The sequence below is a fragment of the Apium graveolens genome, chromosome 1 (genome assembly GCF_009905375.1).
Source record: "Apium graveolens cultivar Ventura chromosome 1, ASM990537v1, whole genome shotgun sequence".
NCBI lineage: Eukaryota > Viridiplantae > Streptophyta > Magnoliopsida > Apiales > Apiaceae > Apium > Apium graveolens.
Genome location: NC_133647.1, coordinates 99,941,903 through 99,956,882, shown reverse-complemented (window position 1 = coordinate 99,956,882; position 14,980 = coordinate 99,941,903). Strand labels below are relative to the sequence as shown.

At 35.3% G+C, this 14,980-nt stretch overlaps 1 non-coding gene across 1 annotated transcript; it reads right to left on the bottom strand.

The window, feature by feature from the left end:
• Positions 1 to 13,641: 13,641 nt before the first annotated feature.
• On the bottom strand, positions 13,642 to 13,748 carry LOC141682681 (small nucleolar RNA R71). Its single transcript, XR_012559909.1, has one exon. It is a non-coding gene; the product is annotated as a small nucleolar RNA R71 (small nucleolar RNA).
• Between the last annotated feature and the right edge of the window lie 1,232 nt (positions 13,749 to 14,980).

The following is a 14,980-nucleotide window of genomic DNA, read 5'->3' as shown; positions in this document are numbered from 1 at the left end:
GTAAATAAGTCAAAGCAAGAAAACTAGCATCCAACGTTACAACGAAACAAGAATCACAAGAATATATGCTTCCTCTTCGTTGCGGTGTGCTAAATCGGTCTTCTTCCTTATCTCCTTCGCTTCTTGCGTAAAACATAATCTAAAACATAATCCCCTTAATACTCTCTTATGAAAACGTCTCAAATCTACCTATATAATAGTCCCATAAAACTCAGATTACATAGAAGTTGGAAGCCAAACAGAAGTAGAAGTCTAAAACAATTTATCCTTTCCCCCGACCCTGCACGGCCGCTCAGCATAGCTGCGCGGGCGTGCAGGTTGCTGCGCGGCCGCTCAGCATTGCTGCGCGGGCGCGCATGCCTCTACTGGAAAAAATCCAGGTTTGCTCCGTTTCTTCGCCGTAATATGCCCATTCCTTTCCTCTCGCAATGGTGAATACATGCCAAGGCTTATTCTTGATGATTCCTCCCCCGAAATGCAACTAATACCCTGAAATGCATAAACACTAGAAAAACGCATCAAATACACAAAATACTTGATTTCAAGACACCAATTTAAGCCATTTTAAGACGTTCTAAGCGGTATAAAATGCCACTTATCATCAATAAACTGAGACTCTATCACATTATTCCTCTCACTTAAAAACAAGTTGTTTTCTTTGATTTTAGCATTTTCCTTAGTAAGTGTGACACACAAATGATATAATTCTGTACACATGTCATTAATTGCATCATTACACTCAGCTTTAGATAAATGTGAAAGGTTAGTGGTGATTACCTGATTGCTTGAAGAACTTGTCTCTGTTTCATCAGAATTGGCCATTAGGGCTAGATTGACGTAGCTGACATCTTCATCCTCATCCAGACCATCTGCTGCTCAGTCATTTTCTTGTGTACTAAAAGCCCTTTCCTTTTGTTTGAGCAACACAAAATACTTCTATTTATAATCCACAGGCTCAAACTTCTTCTTGCTGGAATTTGACTTTCTACACTCACTGGCAAAGTGCCCTGCCAAGCCACATTTGAAACATTTGAATTTTGATTTATCCACCATGTTTCTATTTGGCTTAGCTGCTCCAAAGTTCTTCTTGAACTTGAGCTTGGAAAACCTCCTGGATAAGAATGCTAAGTGTTCATCTATATCATCCATGTCATCTTGACTTAATGGATCTTCATTATCAGCTACCAACCCTTTTCCCTTACTTTCACAGACCTTTGATGTTGAATCAACAGCTTCCATCTTCATCTTCTTTTCTTTCTCTAACTCAGCAACCAGTGCAATGGACCCTCCTTTCTTCCCCCCTTTCTCCATTCTTTCATCTTGCTCTATTTCAAGCTCATAAGTCTTTAGAATTCCATACAGTCTCTCTAGCGTAAACTAATTGTAAGCTTGTGAATTTCTCAATGAGACTGTCATTGGTTTCCATTCTTTTGGAAGGGATCTCAGGTATTTGAGGTTAGAATCTTTGGTTTGGTAGACTCTTCCATGCAGCTTCAGAGCATTTAGTAGCTTTTGAAATCTACTAAAGATATAAGTGAGAGTTTCACCTTCTTCACAGTGGAAATGCTCATATTGCTGAATTAGTAACTGCATCTTGTTTTCTCTAACTTGTTCAGTGCCATCACAGATTATTTGAATGGTATCCCAAACTTCCTTGGCTATTTTGTAGTTAATGATGTTATCAAACATGTCACCATCAACTCCATTGAACAGAATATTTATGGCCTTCTTGTCTTTCCTGACTTGTTCAATTTCAGGATCTGACCATTCATGCCTTGGCTTGGGAACTGATGGCTCATTTCCAGTTGTAGCTCTCATTGGTACATGAGGACCTCTCTCTATGCAATCCACATAGGCCTCATCTTGAGAAAGTAAATGAAGATGCATCTTTACTTTCCAGTGATGGTAATTATCTTTGTCCAGAAAAGGAATCTTGACTCCAACATCCTTCTTGTTCATCTTGCTGATTGTTGTGATCTTTAAACTCTTTGTACTTCAAGAGCTTGCTCTGATACCAATTGTTAGTCCCTAACAATGCAGCAAGAATTACAGAAGGGAAGTTGAATGTAATTCTAGTAAACTTTTTCTTGAACTATAAAATGTTCTAACTCAAACTATATATATAAGTGTTTTGATTTGCAAGGTGCGGAATCACAAGTTAAATAAATAAAAAACATAAAGTAATAAAAACACGAGTCTTTAAAACTTTCTGGTGGATTTAAAAGTATCCACCAGATATATATATATATCGAATTAAGAACTCTGTGAAGAACAAATTGTCTCACAGCTGCTTTACAAGTGAACAAACAAACTACAGAGAAATTCTTAATTACGGTTTTTTCTATTTCTTTTCTAAAAGTGTTTGCTTAGTTATTTGTTCTACTAGCTACACTTGGTTTATATACCACCAAGTTTTTATGGTAATAAGACAGGATAATAAAACAAAACTATCAAGTCAAACTCTATGTTGCTTCATTACTCTATTCCAGCATCTTTGAATATCTTCTTAACTTGCATGGAAATGGTAATGCTTCTTTGTTCTTCATTTCCTGTTAAACAGGCTTCCACATTCCTTTTGCAAACACCCAACACATGTGACTGTGTTGTCACTGTCAAAAGACATTTGAATTGATGATCCGTCGGGTACATGCTTGTCATCCGTCGGGTAGCTTTGTTCATCATCCGTCGGGTAGCTATTTGACACTTGACTTCATTTCACTTATGCAGAATTACAAGACATCTTATATTTACAATTAATGAACCTATTCTGCATATCTAATATAAGTCAACATGACTCATATGCTACTATAGAATCTATACAAAGTTGTTTGCAGAAATATGCTACATGACTTATTGTTATATAAGCTACTCACCCGATGGATATCAATTAGTCATCCGTCGGGACTATATTGAATCATCCGTCGGGACTATAACTGATTATCCGTCGAGTGCTACATTTTTCACTAAGTTAAATCTACTAAGGTGTTTTGTTAATGTAATCATCAAGTTCACAATATATTCCCAACATGTAGTAAAGGAAAAGAAGAAGGATTTAGTTTGCAAGGATAAACATTTGGAGGAAGATAAAGAGCCAATGTTAGAGAGGTGGAAGAGTCTTATTCAGTTGTTGAAGATATTGAGGATAAGGGTACCACTGTTGTAAGTTCAGGGGCATTGAATTTGGAAAGGGATAAAAAGAAAGGGTTAGCTCTAGATACTCCTAAGATGATATCTCCTTTAGAGTTGAAAGAGTTGGATGAAGGTAATTTGAAATTGAATTTGAATGATAAAAAGGGTTTGGGAGAAGTCTCACGGTTGGAAATCTTGCAACTAAATAGAGATACACTTCTAAGTTCTGATTCCTCTTGTCATGAGGAAGTAGTTGCAAGGTCATCTAGCTCAGAGTGTGTAGGCTCAGTTGATCAATCTCATGGATCTCTGTGTCAAGGAATTGATAATCTCAAAGTTAAAGGGGTTGGTAGGCCAAAGAAGAAGTGCAAAAAGTATAAAAATCCTTTTGACATAAAAGGAGGTCTTAAATTATGCTATAATAAGAGATTTGGTAAGAATAGAAGGTTAGGACCTTGTTTGGGGCTTGATGGATATATGGAAACTATCTCTGGAAAAGTAGAGACCTCAAAGGAAGAAGTTGCTAGGGAAATAGTTGAATGTGATGAGCAAATGGGTTTAGTTATAGTAGGTGATAATGAGATTGTTCTTAAAAGGATTGCAGCTCAGCTGCAACATGGAGAGTTATAAGTAAGTGATTGTTTGAAGATCATAGTAATTGTTAGTTAAGATAGGTTACTATGTCAGCAAAAAATATCAAAATATTTTCTTGGAATTGCAGAGGGTTATGTAGTAGTGTGAAGAGAAGAATGATTAAATATTTAATCAGACAGAAGGGGGTAAATATCTTGTGTTTGTAAGAAACAAAATGTGTAAGCTGGAATAATTTTTGGGAGGGAGCAATATGGAATAATGACCAAATAGGGTAGTTGGTACAAAATTCAGATGGTTTTTCAGGAGGATTAGTTTTGGCTTGGGATAAATTGTGTTATCAAGGGATATGATTGGCTTCAAATCAAATTTAGAAGTGGGTTCAGCTCAAATGCATAATTTCTGGTGAAATTTTTCATGTGATTAATGTATATGGACCTTTAAGCTTACAATGTAAGAGAATTTTATGGGGAGAGATTTCAGAAGTCTTGAGAATTGCTACAAATGAAATTATTTGTGTGGTTGGAGATTTCAACGGTATTAAGGACAACTGTGAAAGTGCAAATTGTAAATACAGAAGATTGGATCTTTTGGGGTTTAAGGCCTTTATTTAGGATAATAATCTTTGTGATATTGGGATTATCAATGAAAAATACACATGGTTTGGTCCTATTGGTAAGTGTAGCAGGCTCGACATGTTTTTGGTAAATGACATTTGGTTTGCTATGGGCAGTTGGAAAGGGCTTGCCTTGAATAGGATGATCTCTGATCATGGACCCATACTGATGAATGTTGGACAAATTAATAATGATCATATACCTTTTAGAGCATTTAATTGGTGGTTAGGGGAGGAGGAGGTCAGGAAAGAAAAGGAGAATTTCTGTAAATAGTGTCAAGGAAATGGTTCTCAGGAGAATTTTCAAGCTCTCTTGATGAATTTTAAATTAGGTCTAAGTCAATGGAGCAAGGGGCTAAATATCAGTTGGAAGTGGAGATTGAGAAATTGAAAGAAAGACTAAATTATTTGGACAACAATCATTCCTGAGGGGTTGAAGTTTTACAGTGTAATGCAAAACTGGAGGCATGCTATAAAAAGAGGGAATCAATGTTAAGGCAAAAGGCAAGATTTCAGTGGAATTTGCAAGGAGATAAAAACACAAAGTTCTTTCCTAAGGTAATTCAAAAAAGAAGATGCAGAAATAGAATTGATAAAATAGTGGTAGATGGGAAGGTGTTGAGTGATCCAAAGAAGGTTAGAAATGCTTTCTTTAGATATTTTAGAAGTATTTACAATTCACAGAATCATGAAGTATTTGAGTTGGACTCACTGATAGACAGAAGATTAAGTGAGGAGGAGGTGAATTTCTTAGGAAAAAGCTTTGAGATGAAGGAATTAGAATTGGCTTTACAATCTTTCAGTAATATTTTTAATATGAAATATATTAAGGAATTCTGGCCTTTTTTGAAAGATAAAGTTCTTGAAGGGTTTAATTTATTTTCCAGCTCAGGGGGTGCTTCCCAAAGGTTTTAACTCTTCATTCATAGCTCTGGTCCCAAAGGTGAATATTCCTCGTAAGATGTGTGATTTTAGGCCAATAAGTCTTATCGATAGCTCAACAAAATTATTGACAAAAGTGTTGGCTGCCAGGTTTAGCTCAGTATATGAGAAGCTAATAGATATGAGCCAGTTTGGTTTTGTAAAAGGCAGGCATATAGCTGAAAGCATTTTTGTAGTTAATGAGGTTTATCATTCTTTAAAATCTACAAGGAGTAAGGGCTGATCTTAAAACTAGACTTTACAAAAGCATTTGACACTGTGAATTGGAGCTTTTTATTTAAGACAATAGAATGTATGGGGTTATGGTGTAGATGGATTCAATGGATGGAAGATTTCTTTAAGACTATCAGATTGTTTGTTTTGGTTAATGGTTCCCCTACTTCAGAGTTTAAGATGTCAAATGGAGTAAGGCATATTGATCCCTTATCACCTATGCTTTTCAATCTTGCAGGAGAGGTTTTAAACAAAATGATTACCAAAGCTAGTGAGATTGGGTTAATTGAGGGTGTGCAGATGGGTAAGGAGAGCAAGTGTATCACACATTTGCAATATGATGATGATACTATAGTGTTCTTACAAGGAAATGCAAAATTAATTTGGGGAATTAAGATAATGCTTCAATGTTTTTAGTTGCTCTCTGGTCAGAGAATCAATTTTATGAAAAGTTACATTTATTTTTTTCATATTCCAGAGAGGGATTTAAATTTATTTGCTGATCAATTGGGTTGCAAAGTAGGTGTCTAGCCTTTAGTTTACTTGGGGAGTCAAATTGATATTGGTCCCATGAAAGCTGTTTTTTGGAAACCTCTTATAAAGAACTTTAAAGGAAAATTAGCAAGTTGGAAGAAGGATAGTTTAAATCAAGCTGACAGGTTGTCTTTAGTTAAATCAATCATAAACAGCCTTCCAACTGATTGGTTTGCTTTATATAAAGTCCCAATGGGAGTTTGTCATCAATTAGAGAAAAATGAGAAGGGGCTTCTTTTGGGGAGATCATTCAGGGTTGGAAGAAATAAATTGTAGAAAGATGCACCTGAAAGCATGGAGTTCCTTATGCAAATCAAAGAAAAAGGGTGGTTTGGGTTTAGCCTCCCTACAACAGAATAATTTGGTGTTTTTGTGTAAATGGTGGTATAAATGGCAAGCAGATAGGAAGGTGGGATGGAATGTGTGGATTAAAGATAAATATCGTTATTATAAGGGTGAAGGATTAGAAAGTCTGAATGATCACAGGGCTAGCTCAGTTTTGGTGCAAGACATTCAAAAGGCAGTCTCTAAGTTTGCTGAGATTGGTTATTTGAGCTTAAGTAATTTTAAAATGGATAATTGTTGATGTAGACTCAGGTTTATTTTGGGAGGATCTTTGGTTTCAAGATTGGCCTCTTGTGGATAGGTTTGTCAAATTGTATAGTATTTCCAAGCTGAAGCACAAGGAAGTAAGCCTTTTTAAAACTCTTTGGGATTGTTATGATAGGAGTGGTGAAGTCTTTTGGTCTAGAAAGTTAACAAGCTGGGAATTAGATGAGCTGAATGAATTAAGCTTGATAGTTGATTTAATACAGTTGGTTGATGAAAAAGATAAGTTGGTTTGGGTACCAATCAGGGATTCCTTTAACACTAGAATGGCATATGAATTGCTAAGTCAAGAAGAAACTAGACCTTGTGATGCTTACTGAGAGTTTTTATGGAAGTGCAAGGTGCCTGAAATAGTTAAGTTATTTATTTGGAATGTCCAGTCTAGAATTGTCCCAACTAAGTTCTGGTTAGCTTACAGAATAAAGGATTTCAGTGATTGTAAGGTATGTACATTGTGTGGTCTGGAACGGGAGGATCAAGAACATCTATTTTAGAAATGCATGTTTTCTAAAAAACTTTGGTTGCTTATATTAGGTTGGTGGGGGATAGACTCCAGGGTATACATTGAAGATCTGGAGACTATGTGGAGGTCCATAAGTATCTTTCAACAGGTAGATATCAAAACAGTTTGGTCCAGTATTTTAATAGCTACTTTATGGACTATTTGGTTGTATAAGAATCTCTGCATATTTGAGTATAAAGCTCCAAATTATAAGCAAGTTTTCATTCTGATTCAAAATAGAGCTTTGGCTAATAGCATTATCAGTAAAAAGAGAATTTATTGGTGGAGTCATAATCCAATTGGGGTAGTGACAGGAAGTGAGAAAGATTTATGGTGGGAGTTGATTAATAAGAACAATTTTAATATTGTGGCTTTTCTAGATGGCAACTTTAAAGAAGATACTAAAGGTAAGATTATGGCTGGTATTGGAGGAGTAATACATTCTGCTATAATAGAAGTTTTATTGCAGTTTACTGGTCCTGCTTCAGTACATAATGCATTTGAGGTGGAATGCTATGCACTAGAAGTGTTACTTTTATTGCTGAAAGATAGCATCTGGAAAAAGAGTCACATTCTAATATTCTCGGATAATATGAAGGTGGTTAAACAAGTAACAATTCATGATATTCAGGTGAACTTTGGGGAGAAATTCAGTTTAATGTTCAGTTAAGGCATATTAGTAGAAATTGGAATGGAGTTGTAGATGGGCATGCAAAAAGAGGTGCTTCTTTAAATAAATTAAAGGTTATTAAATAGTAAATTAGTTGTACAAATTTTTTTAGGATTCTTTTAGTGGTGTATCACAAGTCAGTAGATATTATAGGCATTATTACTTGTGTATAGAGTCTTAATGATAGCTTGGGGGTTAGTTTGGGGAAAATGAAAAGCTTAAGATTCCCTTTTGGAAGTGTAAACGATTTCTTGGGTGAGTAGTTTTGGGGGCTGTAGAGTCATAATGATAGTTTTTAGGGGGGTTCATCTGATAGTAGTATATAAAGAGGGTCCTGTATGCATCATATTCACTTAAATCCGTTCAGTTCAGATCAAATTTTATTAGTTGTGAGTAGTGAGTTTTTTAGGTTCTTTTAAGTTCTTAAAAAGAAAGTTCAAATGGAAGAAGAGAATGTAAATGTCAATGCTAGGTAGCTGATGCCCAGCAAGGGAGTGATCAAATGTAATGTGCATAGTTTCTTCTCCCAAGAAGCTTTGCCAAATGGGAGGCACTCAGTTATTGGGGCTGTTTTTAGGGACTCTGTAGGGGTTATTTTGCATATGACTGGGGGATCCTGAGGGTTTGAGGATCAGAGAGAGAATGAGTTCCATGCTCTATTGGAAGGTCTGAAGAAGGCCTACTATAAAGGCTATAAGAAGATCATTCTTGAGATGGACCATGTTGATGTTTATTGGGATGTTTTCAACTCTACAGTGGAGGCAGGGAGACCTCAATTATGAACATGTGTTATGGAAACTTAATTAGAGGAAGGCTGATAAAAACTATAAGTGCGAGTTGTGGCTAGTTGATAGGGAGGCCAATGAGCTTGCTGCATATATTGTTGAGTATGGGGCAAATAATTGGAATAGAATGGTAATAGAGGAAGAAGATTTTGGCAGGATTGAGGAACTTTGGTATTTGGACATGGGTTTGGGAAGCACAACTTAGAGGTTTAGGGTAGTCAGGCAAAGTGAAATTGAGCCTGCAATCCTGGTTGATGAGGTCTTTGATCCACAAGAGGATAAGTTGCCCCAGGATACAGAGATTAATGAAGCTCAAAACCAGGGGTTTGGTTTAGGGTCGCATGATGAAGAAGCTGATGCAATGGGAGTTGTTGGAGGTGAGGTTGATTTGGAAATTGTGGTGGGATTGTCGGCGTCTGGAGCTCCGGGAGAAGCTGGTGCTATGTTGGGCTTGGCTGAGGAAATGGAGCTCTGATTTTGAAGCTTCTGATCTGCATGGTTCTGCAACAAGGGAAGAGGAAGAAGAAGGTTGATGGGTAGTCCATCATTCATTTATTTAAGTTTTAATGTTTTATTAAGTTTATGTTCTTCTTTAAGTGGACTAATGGCAAGTTAGTAAGTTTGTGATTAAGTTTAGTGGAAGTTGTAGTGGTTGGTTAATTGGACCATTTTATTTTGGTTATTTTATGTAAGTTTGGATTGGGTTTGTCCCTTAATATATTTGCTTTCCAAAAAAAATAATGTTAATTTTCATAATCTGCTATTATTATTTTCTCATATCGATTAAATAAATTTTTTGGATAATATCGCTATTTGATTTGATATTTGATGGAGTAGTCAAAATGATTGCAGAGATTAACAATGTTAGTTTTAGTTAATTTTATTTTAATTAATATTTCATTTAATCTCAATTAGTATTTTTTATTTTAATTATTATTATTATCGTTTTATTATTTAATTCGGTGAAACCGAATTTTTCATTAAAATAATGTATTCAAATAAATTTTATATTTTATATTTTTGAAAAGGATTTGAATGTTTGAAGAGTAAATGTTTTAACCTCATAAAATAATTTGAGCGATATTATTTGTATTAATATTACTTCCAAAAATAATAAGGTATTTTCTTTAAATATATTTTTATTATCCTATAAGGGAGAGGATGCTTCTTAAATAAGATTAGTACTTAAAAATAAATATGTAAGTGCACTTGTACCCTTAAATAAATTAAGTAAGGGTCCTTACTAGCAAAAGTATGATTTTAGTAGTATAAATATCTTAAATTGGGGATTAGAGTTCATTCTCACTTCACTAAAGTTTCTCCCCAAAATCTCTAAACCTTAAATACCTAATTAATAACTATAATCAAGAGGTGATTTTTGGTGGTTAATCAAGTTTGGATTTTAGATTCTAAATCACATATAGAATAAGAGGAGTATTAATTACCTATTTTAAGGAGTTGATCAAGTCATTTTCAAACTCACCAAAAAGGTACCATTTTTATTACTTATTAGATAATGATTTTGATCATTTATTCTTTGAATCAATTAATTAATGGATGACAATTGTGTTGTATTGTAATGTTAATTGCTATTTTCAATTTGGGTAAGAATATTAGTATTCTATAGGTTTAGAAATAATCAATATTTTGGTATAGAATTAAGAAAATAATGGGTAATAATAATATTTTGGGTATTTCGGGTGGGGGAAACGCGATGGAAAGAAGGGGAAAAAAGGGGGATTGATTGGGCTCGAGGAACGGATTATTTTCGTGGTAAGATCGGAGCAAATGGTGGAGAAATGAGCGAGATGGTGAGAGAGAGGGGGCGGAGATAGAGAGAGAGAGAGAGAGAGAGAGAGAGAAGAGAGAAGAGATGAGAAAGAAAAAGAAGGAGGGGAGTGTTTGGGGCGGTCACCGGTGACAGAATCCGGACGGTGGCTCGCTGGAATTAATGGTGGTGAAGGAAGGAGGAAGGAGGGAGATGATGAAGGAGGGATACAATGGTCTTTTTCTAAATAAATATTTCTTTTAAATGTAAAATTTAAGAAAGATAAATAATAATAATAATAATAATAATAATAATAATAATAATAATAATAATAATAATAATAAAGTGAAAGGGGTGGAGATGTGAAGTAATATTAGTAAATTTTAGAATAAATCTAAAAAAGGTATATGATTATAATAAATAAAAACACTAGGGGAATTTTATTTAAATAACTTTTGAAAATTAAATAAAATGAGGGTGTGAGTAAGAAAAAGGGGATTAAAAATAGAATAAAATTTTGTTATTTTTTTACGCACATTTCTGGAATCCTAGCAGATGCGATAAGCATAATTCAGAATAGTATGAATTTAATACTGATAATTATTTTCTAGTATTACTAAAATATTTTGATGTGATTCATTATTTTGGAAACTACTCAAGTGGAATTGTTTAACCCGGAAAGGTGAATTTTCGCTAATAGTGCGTTAATATTGGAGACAAGGCAAGTTTCTCTGCTCCCATTCCTATTTGTGACGGTTTATATATATTTTGCATGTTGATGATGAATATTTGTGAATTTATTGCTAGAGCCTCACTCTTTATTATTTTCCTTTGACCAAGTTCTCAATAGATGACCCCTTGATAAATTCTTTATTTGTAACAAAGAGATAATGTGTATTCCTTTGTTTGACTGATCCTATCGTTTAGGACAATTACTTTACTTTCCATCAGTCAAATATAAATTTCTATGTTCGTCTAAATGAATTCCAAAGACTTGCATTAATTCATCTTTCGAATTGATTAATCGATTCCTATCAAACTTGAATTAATCTTTTATCGATTCATTGAACCCTTCCAGAATTCATGAATGATAAATCAATTATTCATTCTTTCTTTTTATTCTTGTAGAAACACTATCGAATCTATTAATATTCCGGATTTGTTCAAGATGTTCGTTTGACATGATTATTCTCATTGTCCGAGATGATCCTTGTGCTTGAAGATTATCGATATATTATTGATAAGTGGAATTTATATCCACTCGAAACACTTTATATCGGCTTAAGTTGGTGTTTTGGACTCAAGTATGTAGTATTTTTAATGTGTTTTGTGTTTAGTTGTTACAGAGCACTAGTCAGGAGGTGGAAATGAGCTTTACAATGATTCTATGTTAATAGGAGGTTAGGAATGAAGTTCCAAAAGAAGAAATTGCAGAAAATTCCAGAGAGCAGGCGCGCCCGCGCTAGGAAAGAGCGCGTCCGCACCCTTGTTGTCAGAGAAAGAATGCACCCGTGCTAGGAAGTCGCGCGCCTGCGTTATACTTCTGCTGCAGAATCCTGTTTCTACTCTGATTTGGTGATTTGAAGAGTCCAAGTGATCCAGGGGCTTATATATAAAGATAAGAAGATATTTTTTATAACAAGGAAGTCAGAGAGAGCATTAAAAAGACCTAGAGCACACGAGACGGCTAAGGAGAAGAAGATTTATTTTCATACTTTTGTATTTTTCGATTTAGGCGATACTTTTGGATGCTTATTTTTGATTTGTTCTAAACCCTAGTACTTTATATATACTTACGTAGTATTCTGAACTTATTTAGTATCATGTTTTTATTGGAATCCATGGTGACGATGTGTTTGATCATGAACTAATCGTTGTCATGGGGTTCTAGCGGATTTATTTATGGATTTCAATAGTTGATTGTTCTAAATCTTTAGTGTGTGGTGATTTATGATTTTCTAGTTTGGTTGTGCTTATTCGTCTTTGATGCGTAGCTAATATCTAAGATTGTTTGTTAATCTCTATTGAAGCGACAGTGAATATAGAGGTTTAGAACTTGCCATGCTAGCATAGGTTTATGTATGAATTGACATGCATAATTCGTGGAGTAATTTTAACCATCTTACCTACCCTATGTAATCACAATAGATAACTTGTTCTTAGACCGTTATGTTTTCAAATCTTATAGACATATAAGGTCTAAGCATAATTGGTGTCTACTCAGCTTCTATCTTGATTGTGGATGTTCAATAGTAGGGTATACGTATATCAAAAGATAGCGTATACTAATTTTGTGTTATATGATTAGTTATCATCACCATCACATGCTAAGATTAAAGATATAAACTTTGAATATAGTATTTAATGAAGTTAGAATCCCATGTTTTGTTCTCGTATAAGTAATTCACTTTCAATATCTTAGTTAATGCATGCTAGTATAATCTCTTAAGTAGTTAATCAACTCAAATTTGTTACTTGTCTTAGCTGTGAACGATAATCATACATTGTTGCATAAGTTCATAATATGAACTTAACTTAAACCAGTCTCTGTGGGAACGAACTTAAATTAAATCTTATACTACTTGTGATCGCGTACGTTTGCGTATATTTTCGCGTGTGTTTTCGTGTGAACAAGTTTTTGGCGCCGCTGCCGGGGACTTCGGTGTTAATTTTCAGTTTGTGTTCTTGACATCAATGGTCTTTAAAGTTCACTGACTCGAATTACTTTACTTACTATGGTTACTTTGTTGTGTTTCAGGTACTCTAGTGAGCGTGTATGCGAACACGTTCTCAATCTCGTAAGGAAACAATTGAAGGAGATAAGGAAGTAGAAGAAGAGGAAAAAGAAGTTTTTGAAGAAGTTGAGAAAGTTGAAGAAGAAGTGATCATTACAATGGGAGAACCAACAGTAGCAATGAAAGCGTTGATGGATTATTCTCAACCAAAGATCAATGACATTCAATCTAGCATTGTCAGGCCAGCTATCGCAGCTAATACCTTTGAGATTAAGCCTGGCACGATTCAAATGGTACAGAATTCAGTCCAGTTTGGGGGTTCTCCAACGGAAGATCCCAATATGCACATTAGGGATTTTATCGAGATCTGCGACATCTTCAAGTTCAATAATATTTCTAAAGATGCTGTGAAACTGAGACTTTTCCCATTCTCTCTGAGGGATAAAGTTAAGAGCTGGTTGCACTCTGTACCACCAGATCTATTGCGACATGGGAGGATCTTGCTCAGAAATTCCTCACTAAATTCTTCCCTATGGTAAAGACAACTGCAATCAGGAATGCCCTTACTCAATTTATGCATCAATCCGGTGAATCTTTATGTGAAGCTTGGGAGCGCTATAAAGAGATGCTTAGGAAGTGTCTTCATCATGGAATGCCTGAGTAGATGGTGATCAATTGCTTTTATAATGGTTTGGAAGCACAGTCATGACATATGCTCGATGCAGCATCAGGTGGAGCCTTATTGTCTAAGAGCTATAAGGAAGCTTATGAGCTAATTGAGATGATGACTGCTAATGAATATCAGAATCCAACTCAGAGACTACCACAAGGCAAGGTAGCCGGAACTCTGGAGGTGGATACAGCTATAGCTATCGCTGCTCAGCTTAAGGCATTGACGATGAAGGTCGATTCTCTGACCAACTATGGTGTTCAACAAATAATGAGTGTTTGTGAGCTTTGTGCATGATCGCATGCGATAGAGCAATATGCGAATCTAGTGAATCAGCTCAGTTTGTGAGCAACTTTCAGAGGTCGCAGCAGCCTGTTACTGCTACTTATCATCCTAACAACCGTAACCATCCTAACTTCAGCTGGAGCAATAATCAGGGTGGTATGCAACAACCACAACAACCATACGAGCAGTTTGGAAATAAGCAATTTAATCCTCCTGGTTTTCAACAACAGTATGCACTAATGTAATAACCCCAATTTTTGGAAAATTTTTGAAACCCTTATGAATAGTGTTTTTGCTGAATGAGAAAACTTTTCATGCCACACTATGTAGGGGTTCTGATATGGATATTCTGAGATTTTATTAGTACTTTATATGGGATATAAGTGTATGTAAAGATCGTCAGAATCCAAATCCGAACACTTTGATTTTTCCCGGAAATACACAAGATACGGAGAGAATTGAGTATAAGGTAACAGGATAAAAAGGATTTAAATTAAAGGATTATAGGAGAGGATCATAAAAGGAATATAATATATTGAGAAAGGTTAAGGGAACCTAAGTAATAAGATCCCGGGTATGATCCCTCAAACGATAAACGAGAACGAAAGATAAGCGAACCGTAAAATAAATAAGTGACCAAGAGATAAGCTTGTACAAGAAGCCAGGGATTGTGACATCATCAAACCACAAGGTGTGGACAAGTGGGAGCATTATGACATGAGCAAGGTGACATAAGCATGACATGGGAAGGAAGGAGGTGTGGTGGCTTTGTAACCACACAAATTCAAGGGCAAGAAGGTAATTGACTAAAGCAAGCACAAAAACCAAGCAACCAAGCCAAGCAAATCATTTTTCATCAAAATCAAAAAGAAACCAAGGCATTGTTCTTCATGCTCTCGGCCAAAACAGAATCAGAACACTAAAACTGTTG